General features: G+C 43.7%; 1 long non-coding RNA gene across 1 annotated transcript; it reads right to left on the reverse strand.

The window, feature by feature from the left end:
• Positions 1-315: 315 nt before the first annotated feature.
• LOC124219476 (uncharacterized) lies at positions 316-1,788 on the reverse strand. Its single transcript, XR_006883402.2, has 2 exons — positions 824-1,788; positions 316-469 (listed from the first exon to the last, which is right to left on the reverse strand). It is a non-coding gene; the product is annotated as an uncharacterized lncRNA (long non-coding RNA).
• Positions 1,789-5,958: the final 4,170 nt, after the last annotated feature.

Raw genomic sequence — 5,958 nt, forward strand, 5'->3', positions numbered from 1 at the left:
AATGTACACGGATAACGACAGTTTGATTTACAATTTTACCGTCCCCGACATATACGAACACATGAAGGAGGACTTGCACAAATTCGATACGTCTGATTATCCGCTTGACAACGTGTGACGGGTTTTGAGTCCGCACGAATAATGTGGGGGGGGGGAAGAGACAATTAGAGACGGGGCGGATGTAATAGGTAAAACTTGGTGTGTGTATTTGTGAAAAATGGGTCGACTTAAGGCCGTCCTCTAGTTTCTCGGCTGTTTTTTTATGGCTTTTTCAATAATTTTTTTACGGGCAAAGCATCGAAATAATCAATCTCATTATTTTTGCATAATCTTTATTAACATTTAAGTAAGCTTTACAAATTTTTTGAAGTCAAAATATATAATAGAATAGCAGTTATAGTGGCCGACAGGAAGACATCAAGTAAAAGAGGTGCTTGACGGTAACCAAGATTGCGGCTGTTCTGCTTATCTGAAATCAAAAAACTAAACGGCATTTTAATCTTCATATTCAAGACTAGCGATTGAACTAGAGTGAATTCTAAATTACAAAAATTGACTTTTTTATACACTTTTGAAAATTACATTCTATTTTTTACTCATTTTTTCTTAAGTTTTTCGCTCGTACGAAAAAAACTATCGAAGCAATCATGATAATCCTAGTTCAATCGCTGGCTTATAACATATCAAAGATGCTGTATAAATTTGAACACGATCGGTGCAATAGTTTCTGAAATATCGTGGTTACCGTTTCGAAAAATGGTGTTTCGAGAAAAACGCGTTTGAAAGTTCGCGCATGTGATTTATACTAAAAATTCCATCTCACCGTCAATCTGCTATGCCTGGACCATACAATAGGCCCTCCTCTTTTTCTTGGAAGTCACGCAGAGCTGCTCTGTCTTCTCTTTTCGCGATTCGGGCCTGTTCTACAACATCGCTCGTGCGCCTTTCTGAACGGTCGATCCGAGAGCTATCACGCTGTTGAACATATCCTTTAGCTTGTGGGCCGATTTTCACTCCCATGGTTTCCAAGGTCTTCAGGATAGCTTCGAATCCTTTGTTGAAGATTATGACAGCGAGAAACGTGGCGATTTCAACCACTTTTGGCCCAGAATGGAGGTGCTTCGGAGCAAAAGTCCAGATTTTTGGGCATGAATCTATTTCTTTTTCTTTCTCACACTTGCACGCCATAGAAATTTTAAAGCCCAATCCTCGTACATCACGTTGATGGAAAGTCACCGTACTTTTGCACTCTTTACAAATAACAGCCGAAGAAATGGTTGAAAACACACTCACAAAATTCAAAATACAATACAAAACAGTCTGTTCAACGTTCACTTCAAAATTTTTATTTTGACGAAGTTTCGTCGCTGACGCCGATGTAAACGACTTGTCTTGTTCAAAAGTGTGTCGGTTGCCTGCGAATTTTCGCTTTTTAGGTCGATCGAAAAAATCAGCTACGTGCGACTCGCAAGAGAAAATATAGTACGCTTCGCAACTGCCACAGCAAAACTGAACTAAAACTTCACGGCGTCTTAGTCAATATTCGAAAGCGTCTGTCAACGGTCTCGGCTCCCCTTTACTCGGGCCTAATACACAAAAGGTTCAGGTAGCAGTTAGATTTAGGGATATCAATACAATGGTCAGCGCCGCTCGGCTTTCGGAGCAGCCCGGCGCGCGCTCCTGCTCCGTTCCAGGGCCGTAACTTGTGAACCACTTCGAATATTGAAAAATCCTTTGGCACACATTTTCTACACATGTTGTAGATGTGATTTATGAAAAAAAAAAAAATCGATTTTTTCGACCCGAGAAACTAGAGGACGGCCTTAAACTTAGAAAGATACAAAAGGGTTGTAGACTTGAACGGGGGCTGATCACGTCTCAGCCCTTAGCGTTTCTTAATACTGACTGACAGGTACGCGCGCGGGGGGGGGGGGGGGAGGAGTGTGGAAGGTGACGGGGAAGGTGAGGTCGGAAGGATTGGTATTGCGAGGGGAGGGTGGTGTAGTGTGACGGGGAGTGTGAGGTAGAAAGGGTTGGTATTGCGAGGGGAGGAGCAGATCGGCTGTAGAATGCAGGCTAACCTGGCGTCGTCAGCGTGTGTGTAGAATGGTGTGCGTGTGACGGTGTGTGTGTCAGGGTCACTCTCTTTGGCTCTCTCTCTCTCTCTCTCTCTCTCTCTCTCTCTCTCTCTCTTTCTCTCCCTCTGCGCTTCTCGTGGACTTTTCTTCGGTTAGGTGTTACTGCCTCGCAGGTCGTGGTCGTAATGCTGCTGGCGCTCGGCTCTGCCGAGCGTCGGTGGGCTTCGGTTACGTTCGGGTCTTTCCCGACGGGACGGGACTCACCCGTTTGGCTCTTCCCCGCAGGTTTGGGGTTTGTTATGACTTGCACTCTAGGTGCAACGTCACAAACGTTTACGGAATACCTCGAGCAAACAAAAAAGTTCTCGGCTTGATGAAAGATGAGAATAGTGGAAAAATAATGCTGGAATTTGTAGGATTAAGAGCTTAACTGTACGCATTCCGAGTCTTGGGAGATGAGAAAGACAATAAACGTGCCAAAGGTGTCAAAGGATGAGCGTTGAAAAAAATAACTTTCAACGATTATTTGGAATGTGTTTTGAACCGTGAAAATCTATCCTCAAATCAGCATTTGATATTGAGTCGAAAGCACGAGGTATACACCGTAGAACAGCAGAAAGTAGCACTAAGCTGGAATGGAGACAAGCGGATCGTGTTTCAAAATACAACCGACACGCTTACGTGGGGCTACAAACCTACACCTTAGCTTTGTAATTTATAACTGTACCATGATGTATAAAATATTATTATGTAGGATAGTGAATAAGAACGCTCCGAAATACAAGAAATTGTACAACGATGCATATGTCTGTCGATTGTCTAGAAAATAAAGACGCATACTTGTTGTGTGTCGGATATAAAATAAAGAGGGATTGGACAAAAAAATTCATTTATTCAAGTGTTACATATCCGATTCGTTTATCCAACTGTTGTGTGTATTGTCAAAACCTAACCATTCAACGTATATTTTTCTTCTGCGCTTCTTGAACACCTTCTCCACCAGATAGATATCCGGATGTTTAACCTTGAGGAGCTCTTGTTCGTAGAAACCACCAGCGATGGGTTGATCTCGGTAGTCGTTCAGCTTGTACGTTACAGGATGAGTATTTTCCACTCAACTTATCGTGAATATTTCAGTCGTCCAATTGGGAGTGTAACCTTTCTCGAAGACATTTTTGAAGTTGCTGATTCGAACTTTGTCGCCGGATTTGAATTTTGCCGATACGGTAGGTATCGCTCGAAGCCCTCCGTACGCCTGACGTAATAACAGCCTCTCGTTTGCAACGGTGACATCCGACGGTTTCATTCTTATGGTTCGGTGTTTGGTGTTGTTGTAAGCCAAAACCAAATCGGATAAGATATCGAGCCACTTGAAGCTTCCTTGCATGCTGAACCGTGTCCACATTTTACCTTTCAGCGTGCGATTGAAACGTTCACAGATCGAAGCCTTCAAATTACTGTACGTGGAGTAAAGTTTGATTCCGTGACGTGTCATAAGCGATTCAAATTTCGAGTTGTAAAATTCCGTTCCTCTGTCAACGTGTAAATTTTTCGGTACCCATCCTTGGACAAGCACAGATTCCATTGCCTTCATAACATCATCTCCAGACTTGTTCTTTATCGGTATAGCCCACGCATACTTTGAGAAGATATCAATGACTGTGAGCATGTACTTGTAACCTTTGTTTTGTCCAGCGTACGACGTCATATCAACAAGATCCGCCTGCCAGGTCTCGTCGATGCCGCGCACGTCTACACGTCGACGCGGGTAATTCCGGCGTGCAGGCTTATGCAGTTCCGTCACCAGTGCTTGCTTTTTCTCGTTCATATTCCAACGCTATTAGTCTGGTGTCCAATTTGGAAATGATTTCCGCGTTTCGAATCGACAAGTCTCTGTCTGTTTTAAAGTCTGCGTAGAAGGTATCCAAGGCTTTCTTCGTGGTGATCTCCAAAGCTTTGATCATTTGATCGAGGTTGTCGATTTGTTTTTGCAGCACGTTGAATTTTCGTCTCAAGGTTTTTAAAGTTACAGCATTGTTCGGCTCTGCGGGATCTGCGACATTGCACAGTCTCTTTTTCCGTATATCGTAATGCCCGTCCGCTGTTATTTGAAACCCGACACCCGGAGGACCGCGAGTGCTCGCGGTCGTGTTTTTATTCAGCTGACGTCCAAACACGTCGACGCTCATCTCGGTAATGAATGCAAAAATGACGGGAGCTGCTTAATAAATGATTCCTGCTTCGCGTAGCTCTTCGATAATGGAGATTATTTTGTTATTGTGACTCGGATTTCCCGCTGCCTGAGATGCCAGGAGTAAACGAAGACGCTCCACTAACTCGTTTGGATCATCCCAGAAGACGTATTCCGTTTCAACACCTTGTCGAGTGATCATAGCTTGCGGAAGTAGACCTTTACCCTTTCGGCGAGGTGATGGGAAATAATCCATTAATTCGGCAATGACATTTCTAAATTTGTAACTGTTATCGTTTCGAACAGCCCCATCGGATGAGTAATACTTCTTATGCGTGTTCGTTGCGAGGATTATGTTTTTAAAATTTTCCCGATCTCCGGCGCTCACAGAAGAACCGTCAGGCTTCTTTTTGAACAAAAGTTCCAGCAAACCCTTCGTTTTCGGGTTACGCGTGTCGCCAATACGAACGTAGTCACTCTCAAAAGATATCAACGAATCACCAATCATTAGTCCGTTTGAGAGGTTGCGTACACCGTACACGTTGTCCGATTCGCCTTTTGTCTTCGCATCTCTCATCAGTGCAAAATACTCGTCCTCGATTTTCTCGACCGGTGTTTCTACGATTGTTTCATTCCCCGCCGAAGCAAAGGAATCGTCCATTTCCAAGACAGTTTCATTTTTCGTTTCATTTTTCATCTGCTTTATTTCTTCTTTAATTTCTTCCACCTTTTGTTTGACAGGTTTGGTATCTTTTGTAACATTCACCAGTTCTTGCAAAGGAGTCACTACTGGTTTGAAAACGTCACTCAATCTCTGAGTCGTAGATTCCCTGCCCGACTTGGGCAATCTGTGTTTTAGACGGATCGCAGCACTTGCTTCAGCGATCTGATGTAGGACATCTTTTTGCTTCGAAATTTCAGAGCTCTGCATGTTGACGCAACTGAGTCTGCAACGCTACTGCGTCTCTCGCTCGAAAACACCAGATTTCATTCCTTTTCCAGGCTAACAAAAGAATCGAATCCCCTCCTGTATCGTCCTTCGTTGAGCTCATTGTCTTTGTCGATCACCAGAAACCCGTACTTCTCACCGTTCCAGCATGCAGAGCACACACTTTTAAACTCTGTGTGAGACATATCGGTGTTCACATGGTCGTTGTATACGTGTCTCAGGTTCATATCGTCTTGTTTGAATAACACGAGTAAGTTTACGTTGTCGCGCACGAGATGTTTGGGAATACGCGCGTACGTCTGACAGAGATAGAAACAGTCAACGTCGTGATGTCTACCCATGCAAAAGTAGGCTCTAATATTGTCCTGCTTCTCGCACGCTACATCGTCAAATATGATCATTGAGTTGGGCCGTGCTTCTTCCGGTGAAATCACTTGCTCACGCTCGGTAAACGCAAAATACTCCGTATTCTCAACATGGTCCAGCAATTGCTTCAACAATTGGTATTCAGGTTGGTTGAGAGATTTCGAGTAGATGTGACATTTTTAAATCTGAGTTTGTTGGGATGGGTTATAAGTGTGAGCAACGCATTAGTTTTACCACAATTCGACGGTCCACAGAATATCGCACGTACACTATTCGGGAGTAATTCACCGTGCCGTTTGTGCCTTTTGACATTTTGCTTCGAAAGTTTGTCAAAATTCATCACGGGAAGCTTGGTAGGTTGTTTCTCAAACCGC

This window comes from Neodiprion pinetum, chromosome 5, assembly GCF_021155775.2.
Source record: "Neodiprion pinetum isolate iyNeoPine1 chromosome 5, iyNeoPine1.2, whole genome shotgun sequence".
NCBI lineage: Eukaryota > Metazoa > Arthropoda > Insecta > Hymenoptera > Diprionidae > Neodiprion > Neodiprion pinetum.